This window comes from Hemitrygon akajei, chromosome 9 (genome assembly GCF_048418815.1).
Source record: "Hemitrygon akajei chromosome 9, sHemAka1.3, whole genome shotgun sequence".
Lineage (NCBI taxonomy): Eukaryota > Metazoa > Chordata > Chondrichthyes > Myliobatiformes > Dasyatidae > Hemitrygon > Hemitrygon akajei.
Window position 1 is genome coordinate 171,326,706 of NC_133132.1, and position 16,620 is coordinate 171,343,325.

A 16,620-nucleotide genomic window follows, 5' to 3' on the forward strand; every position below is an offset into this window, starting at 1 on the left:
GAGGGTTATGGGGTAGTGTGAGTTTAGTACTTTTTTTAAGGATTATATGGGTCAGCAGAACATGGAGGGCTGAAGGGCCTGTACTGTGCTGTAGTGTTCTATGGTTCTATGGAACAGAGTAAACAGTCGACTTTTCAGGCTGAGACCCTTCATTGGGCTGTGGCCCAGAACATTGACTCTTTACTCTTTTCCATAGATGCTGCCTGACTTGCTGTGTTCCTCCAACATTTTGTGAGTGTTGTTTGGATTTCCAACATCTACAGATTTTCTCGTGTTTGTGATACTGCTTAAAGTGAGACCATTGACTCAGTCAGCCTGGCCCTTCCCTCCCACATTGCTCTTCATTTTTCTAACATCCATGTGTCTTTTTAAACGTCCCTAATGTAGCAGAGAAATGGGGTTAATAAAATCTGTCCGGTTGGTGACAACTTCCAGGTAGCCAGTCCCTTCAATTATATCACTTTCTTTACATCTTCTGCCTGTTCTTTTTGTCTTGATTGAGTTACGTAAACTGTTGGAATCTGTGATGTGCAGTTTGGAACTCGATCGAATGACGTAGTGCTCTGCTGTGTTCAGTGCACTGCCTCGTGGAGAAGACCAGAGATGGGGACCTGAAAAGGACCGAGAATATGGGCTGACTCATGGCAAAGACCAAAGACAGGACGCGGGGTCATGTCGAAGCGGCGAGGGAAATTGAAGCATTGAGGTGAATGCAGAGAGGTCAGCGATCGCTCTCAAAGGAGGCCACAGGGTTAGTAGTAGGATTGATGGCGTTCACGTTCGAACCCGGTGTGGCTGTCACTCTTCACGGAAAGATTGACTTAATGCGGCCACTCTCCTCGAAAGCTGACGGTTGGATCTTTTTGATATTTTGAGATTTATCTGATTATTGGACTGTACTTTCTATTGGTCTCCTTCAGTTTTTGGTGTTTTTCTTTCTTGTTGCTAATTGGCAGGTGGGTGGTATGTTACTTTTTATGTGAGGATTTTTGATGTTGTCTGATGTTTGATGTTCTTGTTGAAGTTTTTCTGTGTTGATAAATCTGTTAGCTTTTGTGTGTGAGAGAGGGGGCTGGGGGCTTTAATGCTAATATCGCTGTCTTTTTCTGCGAGGGAGGAGGTGAGGGTTTTGGGGTTTGCGAGTTTTGTTTATTTTTCTTTTACCTGTCAGGGTGCATGATGGTTTTTCATGGCTATCTGGAGAAGACAAATATCAGAGATGTATTGTACATGCGTACTTTGACAATGAAATGAACCTTTAAATCATCCTGCAATGTCAATTCGATACTTGCCTTTCAAACAGACTTTCTATGATTTACGTTGAAAGACAATAAGTCACTCTAAATATCAACATTAAACGAGCTCAACTTTATATATGAAAATGAATAATTTTGAGTTTTCCTGTACTCCATTCCATCTGTCCTCACCTATTTATGTGATCTGTCTGTATTTCTCCAGCAAATTTCCATGGTAAATCTCACCAAATGATGTCAGCATTGGAACAAAATTCACAATGACATATTTGAGCTCAGTCAACCGTAAACCAGTAGCTCTGGAATTCAAAGTTTTGCCTGGGGGTGATACTGATGATTGGAGCCCAAAGTTCTATCAGAAGTCTGGAAGTTAAAGCCCGATGGCTGAATCCTGGACTCTGGAGAATGGAGGCCGGGAGGCCTGTCCTGGAGTTGATGGTGTGTCTATGTGTGTGGGTAGGTGGGACAGAGGAAAGGGGCTTATTTTGTTGATATTTTGCTGTTTGTTGCGTTCTGTGTTGTTCTGCCAAACATTGTGGGCATGCTATGTTAGTGTCAGAATGTGTGGTGACACTTGCAGACTGACCCCAAGAACATTCTAACGTTATAGAGTCATAGAAAAGTACAGCACAGAAACAAGCCCTTCAGCCCATCTAGTCATGCCAAACCATTTAAAGTGCCTTGTACTATTGACTGACACCTGGACCATACCCCATCCATCCACATACAGTACCTATCCAAACTTCTCTTAAATGTTGAAATTGAGTTCATTCCACACTCTCACAACCCTGAGTGAAGAAGTTTCCTCTCATCGTTCCCTTAAACTTTTCACCTTTCACCCTTAACCCATGACCTCTAGTTGTAGTCCCACCCAACCTCAATGGAAAAAGCCTGCTTGCGTTTACCCTATCTATACCCCTCATAATTCTGTATACCTCTGTCAAATCTCCCTTCTCTGAGAAAGAAAGCCCCAACCTTTTCAATCTTTCCTTATAACTCAGGTTTTCTAGTCCTGGCAGCACCCCTGTAAATTTTTTCTGTACACTTTCAACCTCATATACATCTTTCATGCAGGTAGGTGTGTGGTTGCTAACTCAAATGGTACATTTCACTGTATGCTTTCTTCTAACATGTGATAGATAAATCTGAATCCAATATAAAGCATATTTCTCCCACCTCATGCAGATTTTACTAACCTCATTTCTCCTGCTACTGCTCTATCTAAAGGGGTAGCACTGAAATAGCAACCATGACAGATCACAAGTACAATGGCATGTGACTTGAGTATATGCCTCATTGCTCTGCCCTCTCTATACCCATGACTGTGAGGCTGGGCACAGCTCAAATGCCATCTATAAATTTGCTGACAACACAACCATTGTTGGCAGAATCTCAGATGGTGATGAGATATATCCTACTTGAGTGGTGTTGTAGCAGTAACCTTGCACTCAATGTTAGTAACACCAAAGAGCAGATTGTGGACTTCAGGAAGGCTAAGACAAAGGAACACATACCAACCCTCATAGAGGGATCAGAAGTGGAGAGAGTGAGAGGTTTCATGTTACTGGGTGTTAAGATCTCTGAGAAACTAACCTGGTCCCAACATATTGATGCACCTATAAAGAAGGCAAGACTGCAACTGTATTTCATTAGGAGTTTGAGGAGAGTTGGTATATCACCCAAAATACTCGCAAATTTCTACAGGTGTACCGTGGAGAGCATTCTAACTGGCTGCATCAGCATGTGGCATGGAGGGGAGAGAGGGGCTCCTGCACAGGATCCAGATAAGCTGCAGAGAGTTGTAAACTTAGCCATCTCCATCATGGGTACTAGCTTCCTTAGTATCCAGGGCATCTTCATGGATCGATGCTTCAAAAAGGTGGCATTCATCATTAAGGGCCCCCACCACCCAGGATATGCCCTTTTCTCACTGTTACCATCAGGGAGGAAGTACAGAAGCCAAAAGACACACAATGATTCATGACACCCTCTTTCTTCGCCTCTGCTATTTGATTTCTGAATGGGCATTGAACCCAGGAACACTGCCTCACCACTTTTTGAATTTCTGTTCTTGCACTGCTTATTTAACTATTTGATATACATGATACACTTACTGTAATTCACAATTTTTTCTCCATTATTATGTATTGCATTATACTACTGCTGCAAAGTTATCAAATTTCACAAAGTTAACAAAGTTATTAACGCTGATTCTGATGTTGATTTTTAGCATATGTGCTGCACAGTAGGGACAAACAAGGACTTGGAAAACATCAGCTAGGAACTACATTGATGAAATGTTAGTTGTTATTCAGTCAACCTTGTTATTGAAATTCACATTCCAGAGACTTTTGCTCCTCGCACAAACTGCGTTAAAGAGAACCACAATGTTAGTTCAATGTCAAAATTACATGGATCATCTGTAAAATAAAGCATCTTCCTGCATAATTTGAGAAGGGGTAATTTCAGTTGAGATTTGAGGGCATGATTTTTACACAGTAGTGCGTGTCTGGAATAAGTTACTGAGGTAGTGTTAGGGGCAAAGATAATAGAGACTTTTTCATTTATTTCACGTCTTCTTTTTCTTTCGAACGTGGTTCCGCTACTGTTGGAATCTGCAATCTACATTTTTGGTGACGAGTCTTTGGGCTGATTAAGCGATCTGGTGCTTTGCTGTAACCGAGGGAGTTTGGTGAGGTTTCGAGCGAAGCATGTAGCCTCACGGCCAAGAAGCCTGGAGATGGGGTGCGAGCCCATGATTGACTTTATTTCTTGCCAATCTTGCCAAGTGAAGCGTCAAAGAAAGTTGAGATCATCGAGATGAAAGAGGATGGCGTTCAGCTTCGTCTAGCATCCTCTCATGAGCTGCTGCCAGAGGAGTGTCTGTGAGTGGTGGTCTCTAACTCTCTCTCACATGATGCTCCTGGAAGGAGATCCCTGTGTTGAAACGTTCAAAGTGCATTTGTTATCAAAGAATGCATAAATTATATAGCATTTATTTGCTTACGGGCAGTCACAAAGAACCCAAAAGAACCCAATTTTTAAAAAAGTAAGACTAGTGCTGTGGTAAACTATGTATCCCTGTCTGGACACGCCCCTGTGCTGACTGCTCCTGTGGCTCCTCCCACAGACCCCTGTATAAAGACGATTGGGGCACTGCTCCTCCCTCAGTCTCCGAGATGTCGTGCTCCCTTTCTGCTGCTAATAAAAGCCTATCGTTCACTTCCTGTCTCCAAGAGTTATTGATGGTGCATCAATTTTATTAGCAGCAATTTTAAAACATGGAGAGCATTTTACGACCAGACAGATTGGATCACGACCCTCAATCCCAGGAAGCTGGTGACGCTTTCGAACTCTGGCTAGCATGCTTCGTATCGTACCTGGAGGAGATTCATGTGACTGACCCTGCCACAAAGCGCAGGGTTCTCCTCTCCGGAGTCAGTGCAAGGGTCTACTCCATGATCAGAGACCAAACAGACTACCAGGGCACGATGGATGCCCTCAAAAGACAATACTGGCAGCCGGTGAACACCGTCTATGCAAGACATCGCTTAGCGACACGGCGGGAGCGGGCCGGAGTGTCGAGCGCTGAGTTTGTCTGGGCCCTACAGACACTCGTGCGGGCCTGCGACTGCAGGGGACTGATGGCGGAACAGCATGCGGAGCTGCTAGTAAGAAACGCCTTCGTTACGGGGATCAGGTTAGTGTATGTGCGCCAGCAGCTGCTGGAACACGCCGATCTTACCTTACATTCGGCGATCAAGCTGGCCGACATGCTGGAGGCTGCTCTGCACAATGCTGATGCTGTCCAGGCGTGCGGTCTCCCGCCAGCCCCGTGGACGCTGCAGACCCCGCAACCCGCCGGCGAATCGACCTCGGCTGCTGCCAGTCACAAGTCCGCCCAGTGTTACTTCTGTGGACTCGAAAAGCACCCCTGAAAACGCTGCCCAGCCCGAGAAGCTACCTGCTCCAGCTGCGGAAAGAAGGGCCACTTTGCCAAGGCCTGTAAGTCCAAACCACGAGTGGGGTCGAGCAGCGCCGCGTGAGAGGCATGGGGGTTGCCATCTTGGTCGCTGCCATCTTGCGTGCCCGCCTCGTGCGAGGCATGGGGTCAGCCATCTTTGTTGGTGCCACCTCACCCCTCCGTAACCCTCGACCAAAGCGCTCCACACCGGCTCGCAAGGTCAATGATGGACATCCTGGTGGAGGGGCACAGGACTAGCTGCCTGTTTGACACGGGCAGCACTGAGAGTTTTATTCACCCGGACACGGTGCAATGCTGCGGACTTGTGACACGGCCAGTAAGCCAGAGAGTCACCATGGCTTCTGGATCGCATTCCACAGACATCTGAGGGGGTTGTAGGAGGTACAGCGCGGGGGACAGGGCCTTCATTCAGTTGGAGGTGCAGCGGCTGCTCAGGGAGGGGATCATTGAGCCAAGCACAAGTCCTTGGAGGGTCCAGGTGGTCATTGTTCGGACCAGGCAGAAAAATAGGATGGTCATGGACTATAGCCAGACCATCAGTAGGTTCACACAGCTTGACGCGTACCCCCTACCCCGCATCGCGGATATGGTCAATCAGATAGCTCAGTACAAGGTGTACTCGACCATAGACCTGAAATCCGCTTAACACCAGCTCCCCATCCGCCCAGAGGACCGCCCCGACACCGCCTTCGAGGCGGGCGGCAGGCTCTATCACTTCCTGCGCGTCCCCTTCGGTGTCACGAATGGTGTCTCTGTCTTCCAGAGGGAAATGGACCGGATGGTGGACCAGTGCCAACTGAAGGCCACATTTCCCTATCTGGATAACATCACCATTTGCGATCACGACTGGCAGGATCACAACACCAACCTCCAACGATTTTTCCAAGCGGCTAAAGCTCTTAACCTTACCTATAACAGGGACAAGTGTGTGTTCGGAACCACCCAACTCGCTATCCTTGGGTATGTCGTGGAAAACGGGGTCATTGGCCCTGACCCTGACCGTATGCGCCCCCTGTTAGAAATCCCTCTTCCCACCACTCTCAAAGCCCTCAGACGGTGCCTGGGCTTCTTTTCCTATTACGCCCAATGGGTCCCCCACTACGCAGACAAGGCCCGCCCCCTGGTCAAGTCCACCGCATTTCCCCTCTCAGCCGAGGCCAACGTGGCCTTCAGCCGCATTAAAGGGGACATTGCCAAAGCAACAATGCATGCGGTGGACGAGACCATTCCCTTCCAAGTAGAGAGTGACGCCTCCGATTTTGCGCTGGCTGCTACCCTCAATCAGGCAGGCAGGCCAGTAGCATTCTTCTCTCATACCCTTCAGGGCCCTGAAATTCGGCACTCCGCGGTGGAGAAAGAAGCCCAGGCCATAGTGGAAGCTATTAGGCACTGGAGGCACTATCTCGCCGGCAAAAGGTTCACCTTGCTGACCGACCAGCGCTCAGTTGCGTTCATGTTCAGCAACCAACAGCGGGGCAAAATCAAAAATAATAAAATTTTGAGGTGGAGAATAGAACTCTCCACCTACAACTATGATATCCTGTACCGGCCTGGCAGACTCAATGAGCCCCCTGATGCCCTATCATGGGGAGCATGTGCCAGCGTGCAGCTCGACCGGCTATATGCCCTCCATGCAGATCTTTGCCACTCGGGGGTCACCCAACTTTACCATTTCGTGAAAGCCCGGAACCTGCCTTACTCCCTTGAGGACATCAGGACGATGACCAGGGACTGCCAAGTCTGCGCTGAGTGCAAACCGCACTTCTACCGTCCTGAAAAGGCACAACTTATCAAGGCCATCCGCCCCTTTGAGCGACTGAGTGTCGACTTTAAGGGCCCCCTTCCCTCCACCGACCGCGATGTCTACTTTCTCAACATTATCGACGAGTACTTGCGGTTCCCCTTTGCCATCCCCTGCCCTGATACCACTGCCACGTCTGTCATAAAAGCCCTGCGCCAGCTCTTCACTCTGTTCGGACATCCCTGCTATATCCACAGTGATAGAGGGTCCTCCTTTATGAGTGACCTTTATGAGGTCCTCCCAGAGGCACTCCACTCCATCCGCTCCCTGTTATGTACGTCCACCAATGCCACCCCTCACGAGCGACTCTTTTCTTTTCCCAGGAAGTCTGCCACTGGGACCACCCTACCGGCTTGGCTGACATCCCCAGGGCCAGTGCTGCTCCGGAAACATGCGAGGAGCAATAAATACTCCCCGATGGTCGAGAGGGTTCACTTACTTCATGCGAACCCCCAGTATGCCTACGTGGTCTTACCTGATGGGCAGGAGGACACGGTCTCCGTCCGCGACCTGGCGCCCGCAGGAGCACCAGACCCCTACCCTGAACACTCCACGGTGACTATGAACCCCGTACCCGCCGAGGTGTATACCCACCTGACACCGCGCACACCAAGCCCTACACAGACTCCTCACAACACTCCCATACCCGGTGCCACACACACGCATGAGGGATTACTGATGCCTAACGGGGCTGGCACCTCAAGTCAGGCCGGAGCCAGCACAACCACCGTCACCGGTGCAATCACCACCGGTGCTACGTAGATTGCAGTGACAGACTCGACCACCTGATAGACTTAACCTGTAAATATACTTGTAAGAAACTTCACCCCGTGGGGACTCTCTTTTAAAACAAAGGGGGGGGGGTGAATGTGGTAAACTATGTACACCTGTCTGGACACGCCCCTCTGCTGACTGCTCCTGTGACTCCTCCCACAGACCCCTGCTGACAGCTCCTGTGGCTCCTCCCACAGACCCCTGGATAAAGGCGATTGGAGGCACTGCTCCTCCCTCAGTCTCCGAGATGCTGTGCTCCATTTTGCTGCTAATAAAAGCCTATCGTTCACCTCCCGTCTCCAAGAGTTATTGATGGTGCATCAAGTGCCCACAAAGAATGAGAAAAGAAAGATACAGAACAAATCATACAAACAATAAAAGTGATCCAAATAGATTCCTTAGATCCAAATCCCTGGAGCAGCCCAGAGTAGGCCCAAAGCCTCGGTATTCAGTTCATCATATTAGCGGGCAGCTCGCCGCATAGACACGAAGCACAGCAGCCGAGGGCAGTCTCTCAGACTTAACGTCATGGAGAGAGGAGCATCCAGACTATCTGGGCTGGCGTTTAAATTGTCCTGCTGCCAGTGAATCGGTACGGGCTTAGATTTTGCTGCTGAAAGAGCTTTTGTCTACTTTTTCAAATTGGCTCAGCACCAAGAGCAATTGAACCTCGTCCAACTCTCATCACCTTGCTTTCCAGTCTATCCGCACTGGCATTTGGATTGTCCAAACAGTGTAGTGTGCCTTGCATTACGATCTGGCCTTGAACACGCTGCCCATCGATTTGCTTCGGACGTGGATTTTGCTGCTGAAGAAGCCTTTGTTGACCTCACCAGATTGGGCTGGTACTTAGAAAGATCTACCCTTGTACCCAGGTTAGTTGTATGGGCATTGGAACACCTCTGTGCATTCTTCTCCCCTCCGAATTGGTCACTCCGACAGTAAAACTCCAACTCCAAGTCTGTTGATTTTGCAGCACACCAGCAGGGCACAAACCACGAATTTGCTTTGCTTTTGCTCACCGCTTCATTGTTTGCCATGATAGTTTACCACAGTTTACTTAGAAAAGTGTTATTAATAATGTTTTTGATTGAATTCCTTGGCTTTCGAACCATCGGAAATCTATCGCACGTGTTTGGTAGCACCACCTCAGCCCAGAAGTTCGAATGGTGTCTCTCTCCCTTGATGCTGCCAGAGGATGGTACAGGAGTCTTGGGCCTTGGGCAAGGATTGATCGATGTGGTTCGTGGACTGGACTCTGTATTCACGTCACGATGAGTCTCTGGTTTCCGGCTGCTCCTCTTCTTCTTGTTATTTTGGGTGATTTTGGTCAGAGCGCTGGCAGATAATAAACAACACAGTGGTAGTTTATGCCTAGAATCTTTCAATTTTCTGTTTCATATTCTGTGTTTTCTGATCTTTTTTTGCCATTTGTGTGATTTGGTTTTTTTTGCATGGGGTGTGTTAATGTGTTTATTTGAATGGGCTCCAGGCTTTTCTTTATTTCATGGCTGTATACTGCATATCTACTTTGATAATAAATGTACTTTGAATCTTCGGATCTTTGAGTACAATTTCACTCCTAAATATCCCAGTCAAATAAATCTCATTTCCTGGAGAAAGAATCCATAAACACTACCTCACTATTTTTGCTTTATTTTGCACCACATACTTAATTCATATTCCCTCAGTGGCTGCAGTGGTGTTCATAATATAAAGTGACCACTAGGTGCATGTTTGTGGTCTTCTGTTGTTGTAGTAACCCATAAACTTCAATTTCATTGTGTCCTGCATTCAGAGATGCTCTTCTGCACACCCCTGATGTAAAGTGTGGTTTCTGTCTCTGAGTGTGAACAAAACAAAAGAGATCGTTGTTGACTTCAGGAGGGCACAGAGCGACCACTCCCCGCTGAACATCGACGGCTCCTCTGTAGAGATAATTAAGAGCACCAAATTTCTTGGTGTTCACCTGGTGGAGAATCTCACCTGGTCCCTCAACACCAGCTCCATAGCAAAGAAAGCCCAGCAGTGTCTCTACTTTCTGCAAAGGCTGAGGAAAGTCCATCTCCCACCCCCCATCCTCATCACATTCTACAGGGGTTCTATTGAGAGCATCCTGAGCAGCTGCATCACTGCCTGGTTTGGAAATTGCACCATCTCGGATCGCAAGACCCTGCAGCGGATAGTGAGGTCAGCTGAGAAGATCATCGGGGTCTCTCTTCCCGCCATCACAGACATTTAAACTACACTCTGCATCCACAAAGCAAACAGCATTATGAAGGACCCCATGCACCCCTCATACAATCTCTTCTCCCTCCTGCCATCTAGGAAAAGGCTCCGAAGCATTCGGGCTCTCATGACCAGACTATGTAACAGTTTCTTCCCCCAAGCTATCAGACTCCTCAATACCCAGAGCCTGGACTGACACCTTGTCCTATTGTCCTGTTTATTATTTATTGTAATGCCTGCACTGTTTTTGTGCACTTTATGCAGTCCTGGGTAGGTCTATAGTCTAGTGTAGCTTTCTCTGTGTTGTTTTTTTTTTCTCTGTGTTGTTTTTTTTTACGTAGTTCAGTCTAGTTTTTTGTACTGTGTCATGTAACACCATGGTGCTGAAAAACGTTGTCTCATTTTTACTATGCACTGTACCAGCAGTTATGGTCGAAATAACAATAAAAGTGACTTGACGACTTGATTTGAGGTACTTTTGCCTTCCTGTCAGCTTGAACTAGTCTGCCATTCTTCGCTGACCTCTCTCATTAACGAGGAATTTTTGCCCACAGAACTCGCTGGATTTTTTTTGTTTGTTTTTTGCACCATTCTCTGTAAACTCCCAAGACTGTTGTGCATGACAATCCCAGGAGTTTAGCAGTTTCTGAGATAGTCAAACAACCCCGTCTGGCATCAACAATCATTCCTTTGTCAGAGTCACTTAGATCACATTTCTTCCCCATTCAGATGTTTGGTCTGCACAACAGAGCCTCTTGACTGTGTCAGCATGCTTTTCTGCATTGAGTTACTGCTACGCTTGACAGATCAGATATCTGTATTAACGAGCAGGTGTACAGGTGTTCCTGACAAAGTGGGAGGGATTCAGTAAAGAGCTGGGAAGTTGGTTAGTGAAAGAGATGCAGGACTGGAGAAGGGGGAAACATAGAAACATAGAAAATAGGTGCAGGAGTAGGCCATTCGGCCCTTCGAGCCTGCACCGCCATTCAGTATGATCATGGCTGATCATCCAACTCAGAACCCTGTACCTGCTTTCTCTCCATACCCCCTGATCCCTTTAGCCACAAGGGCAATATCTAACTTCCTCTTAAATATAGCCAATGAACCGGCCTCAACTGTTTCCTGTGGCAGAGAATTCTGCAGATTCACCACTCTCTGTGTGAAGAAGTTTTTCCTCATCTCGGTCCTAAAAGGCTTCCCCTTTATCCTTAAACTGTGACCCCTCATTCTGGACTTCCCCAACATCGGAAACAATCTTCCTGCATCTAGCCTGTCCAATCCCTTTAGAATTTTATACGTTTCAATAAGATCCCCCCTCAATCTTCTAAATTCCAGTGAGTATAAGCCTAGTCGATCCAGTCTTTCTTCATATGAAAGTCCTGCCATCCCAGGAATCAATCTGGTGAACCTTCTCTGTACTCCCTCTATGGCAAGAATCTGATAGGAGAGGACAGAAGGCCATGGAAGAAAGAAAAGGGGGAGGAGAACCAGAGGGAGGTGATGGGCAGGTAAGGAGATAAGGTGAGAGAGGGAAAAATGGATGGGGAATGGTGAAGGGGAAGGGATTACTAAAAGTTTGATAAATCAATGTTCATGCCATCAGATTGGAGGCTACACAGATGGAATATCAGGTGTTGTTCCTCCAACCTGAGTGTGGCCTCATCACGACAGTAGAGGAGGTAATTAATTGACATATTGGAATGGGAATAGGAAGTGGAATTAAATGGGTGGCCACTGGGAGATCCTGATTTTTCTGGTGGACAGAGTGTAGGTACTTGGTGAAGTGGTCTCCCAATCTACATTGGGTCTCACCGATATACAGGAGGCCTCACTGCGAGCACGGGACACGGTATATGACCCCACAAGACTCACAGGTGAAGTGTTGCCTCACCAGGAAGACTGCTTGGACACATGAATGGTAGTGAGGGAGGAGGTGTAGGGGCAGGTGTAACACTTGTTCCACTTGCAAGGATAAGTGGCAGGAGAGAGGTCAGTGGGGAGGGATGAATGACAAGGGTTTTGCAAAGGGAGCGATCGCTGCAGAGAGCAGAAAGTGAGGAGGAGGGAAAGATGTTCTATGCAGTGGGATCTTTTTGGAGATATGGAGGTTCCGGAGAATTATGTGCTGGATGCGGAGGCTGGTGGGGTGGTAGGTAAGGACAAGAGGAACCCAATCCCTTGTAGGGTGGCGGAAGGATGGAATAAAAGCAGGCGTGTGTGAAATGGAAGAGATGCGATTGAGGGCAGAGTTGATGGTGGAGGAATGGAAGCCCCTGTCCTTGAAAAAGGAGGACATCTCCTTCCTTCTGGAATGGAAAGTCTTATCCTGAGAGCAGATGTGGCAGAGATGATGGAATTGAGAGAAGGGGATGGCATTTTTACAAGTAATAGGGTAGGAAGAGGTATAGTCCAGAGAGTCTGTGGGTTTATAATAGACATCAGTAGATAAGCTCTCTCCACAGATAGAGACAGTGAGATCGAGAAAGGGGAGTGGGGTGTCAGAAATGGACCAGGTAAATTTGAGGGCAGGGCGGAAGTTGGAGGCAAAGTTGATGAAGTTGATGAGCTCAGCATGCATGCAGGAAGCAGCGTCAATGTAGTTGTTGATATAGCATAAGAAAAGTGGGGGGTGGACACCAGTGTAGGCTTGGAAGATAGACTGTTCCACGCGGCTGACGAAAAGGCAGGTATAGTGGGGCCCATGCAAGTGCCCATGGCTACAGCTTCTGCTTGAGGGAAGTGGGATGAGCCAAAGAGAAAATATTCAGAGTGAGGACACGTTCCGCTAGGCAGGGGAGAGTGAGGGTGCAGGGGAACCGGTTAGGTCTGGTGTCCAGAAAGAAACAGAGAGCTCTGAGGCCTTCCTGGTGGGGGTGGAGGTGTATAGGGACTGGACAGCCATAGTGAAAATGAGATGATGGAGGCCAGGGAACTTGAAGTCATTGAAAAGATCAAGAGCATGTGGAATGTCGTGGATGTAGGTAGGAAGGGACTGAACTAGGGGAGATAAAGCAGAGTTGAAGTATGCAGATTTGAGTTCAGTGGGCTGGAACAAGTGAAAACAATAGTTCTACCTGGACAAGTGGGTCTGTGGATCTTGGGTAGGAGGTAGAAATGGGAGGTGCGGGGTGCCGGAATTATGAGGTTGGTGTCAGTGGATGGGAGATCCTCAGAGCTAATACAGTCTGTGATGGTGTGGGAGACAATGGCCTGATGCTCCTTAGTGGGATCCTGTTCGAGGGGTGAGAGGGGGTGTCTGAGAGTTGTCTCTGTGCCTCAGCAAGGTAGAGATCAGTCCACCAGACTCCTGCAGCACCCCTTTTATCTACGGGTTTGATGATGAGGTTAGGATGAGTGTGAACGGAGTGCAGAGCAGAGCGTTTGGAAGGGGTGAGGTTGAAATTGGAGAGAGGAGTGTTCAAGTCGAGACTGTTGATGTCCTGTTGGCAGTTGGCAATGAAAAGGTCCAGAGCAGGCGGAAGACCAGGGCAAGGCGTCCAGGAAGTGGTGGAGGGTTGAAGATGGGAGAAGGATTTATCAGTGAGTCCTCGCCAAAGTAGGCTTGTAGACGGAGGCGGCAGAAGACAAGCTTTCCATCATGGCAGGCATGGAACTCACTGAGGTGTACATTTTAAAAAATATATATCTTTTTATACAATTTATAGCATATTTTATGACCTGCACTGTTCTGCTGCTGCCAAACTATTCTCACAAATATCAGTGATACTAAACCTGATGCTGATTCTCAGCACAGAATTGGAGTTATCAGCACTCCATTGACTTACAAATGTAATACTACAAAGCGTTAAATAATCAGAGATTTTATCGTGTTATCGTTCCCCTCCTTACTGGAGGTTAGGCAGTTTAGGACTGTGATTAATGGTTCTACACAAGTTAAATCCACCTAGAATTTATACAAGCTGCAATGTGGCCTCTTCGTTCTCTGAGAGCAAAGGGCCAGACATATGAACAGTTCGTTCTGCACCTGTTTGATGAGGTCACAGTACTTCTCAGACTGACAGCTTTTAATTTTCTTTATAGGTTGTGGTGGTTGGATAGAACGTTGAGGTCATAGGCACATTCTTATGTATGGTAGATCACTCCATGGGGAGAAGAAGGCATCTCCTGAGATGCCTGGAAGAAATTTTCCAGTAAAGTGTTAAGGAAGAGTTAAAGGCTCAACATACACAATGTAAATGAGGCATTAAAGAAAACATATCATTCTTAAAGGACATGTGCCGACCATATCGAAGAATTTAACATTTTGCAACTCGACTACAATAGAATCTTTATGAGATCAACCTGAGGTTATGACAGGACCAAAATCCAATCTCAGCCAGTGATGTAGATAATATATCATCATGTTTTCACATCAATAAAAGGATTCAAAGATCCAAAGTACACTTACTATCAAAGTGTGTATGCAGAATACAATCCTGAGATTCACCTTCCCATGGACCGTCAAGGAACAGAGAAAAACCGTGGATCCTGTTCAAAGAAAAATATCAACCACCACCCCCCCCCCAAGAAAAAAACCAAATTCGCACAAATGGCAACATGCGAGAAACACAGAGTATAAAACACCAAATTGAAAGGGTCCAAGGTATATTCAGTTCAGCTCAGTGTCCGTATTCTGCAGGCTGCCCCAATTCAAATTCAACATAAAAAAGAGCAAGCAGAAGGCAGAGACACATCATATAATGAACTACAGAATCCAATCCACAAATCACATTGATTGAACCTTCCTCCGGGAGCAGCAAGTGAGAGGGATGTTGAGACTGTCAAAAGCACACACAGCAGTGAGTGAAGGGCTGGTAGATGGCGCTGGGCACCTACTCGCTTTCCGCACTCACTGTGATGATTTCAATTCTCCTCAGGGCTTTAATCTGCGAGAACTGGAGTCAATTATGGACTTGCACCCCTCCTCCAGTCTCTTTATCCTCGAGGTCGCATGCCTCGCTCACAGAATCCTCTCGGAGACAGCAAAGCACTAGATCACGCAGTCAGCCCAAAAACACACCAGCAAAGTGTAGATCACTGGTGTGGAACAGTAGGCCACAGGCTCCAACGTGGCAGAACTACATTTACAAGGAAATGGAGATTGAGGAAGAACTGAACAAAGTAGTTTTGTGAAGCCCGTGGAGTATGTCACCCTTGGTTACATTATTCGCTGGCACCATTATCACAGTAAGTTTACAGATTCATTTTTTAATTATAAGCAACACCAAGAGAAATAAAACAAAGGTATTTTCTAAAGTTGATCTTTTTAGTGAAATCTGAGTGAAATTTGCTTCTTACAGACATTTTTGCAGACTCTTTAGCTCATTGATGTTTGAGGACAGAGGCATGGATGCCTTTTCTCACCAATACCTATTTCTTTTGTATCAAGCACCATTAGCTCTGCTACAGTTGATTGGTACGTAAGACATGTCCTCACATAGTTCAGGTAATAAAATCCGATTGTTTAGACAGTAAAGAAATGCTTGGAGATTCCAATGAATCTCTACCATGAAGAAGGCACGCTAGTAGCTATATTTCATTAGGAGTCTGAGGAGATTGGGTATTGTTGCATCTTGAACCTTTGTGATCCAAAGCATGCCCCAGATGGTTAAGGACCTTAATAATGGATGTTGCCTTCTGAAGGTGTCCTCAATAGTGGAGAGGATCTGTGCTGATACCTATGCTGTTTGTGATGTATATAAATGACCAGGGTGAAAATGTGGATGAGTGGGTTAGTAAGTTTGCAGATGGTACCAAGATAGGTAGAGTTGTGGATAGTGTAGGAGACTGGTGAGATATTGATCAGTTGCACATATGGGCAGAGAGTTGCAGAGGACGGAGCTATGATGACACTCTACAGCGACTCCTTCGAGATCATCTGTGAAAACAACTTAATTCCTATCTCTCTTTTTCTTTTTCAAGGTAGATGGGCTTCTGTCAAAAAACCCTTACCTAGAGCTACACTCAGCTTCAGTTCTTTGCGGCAGTGGGATCTGCTCCCGGGAGCTCATGGCTGTCCATTTTTTGATATCCTAAGGACCCGGTCTAGAAGATAAGTGTGCTTTTGGAGTTCTGAAGCTTTGCTGCCTTGGTGATGAGTAGATTCTAAGTGGTACCACCGACTGAAGTGTTGTGGGAGAAAATCAAATATTGGGAACTGTGGATCAGCTGTCAGGGGCTTGCTACTTGGTGAATTGCGTCCCTCTCTTTCTCTCGTTGGTTTGTTTGTTGCTGATTCTTGAGACAGAAAACTCAGAAAAAAAGTCATACGGGAGGCTTTTACACCAAAATCAGTGACTTGTTCAGTTATGTGTCCCTTCTCACTGTGAAATATAGACACCTCTCTGTTCCTGATTAAGGAGAAAATGCCTGTGCATATGTCCAATTAGTTTCTGTTGTTCTGCCGATCATGGTCTTTCTTGGGGGCTTTGTTATTCCATGATCGATGGGTGGAGGGTGCTGATACTCTTTATAAGGGGGGGGGGGGGAAGGAGGGCCATTGCTTTACAGCAGTTTGTGTGTGGGACGGAGGAATGGGGGGCTTTAGGGTTCTAATGTTTTACTGCCACTCGTTCTTT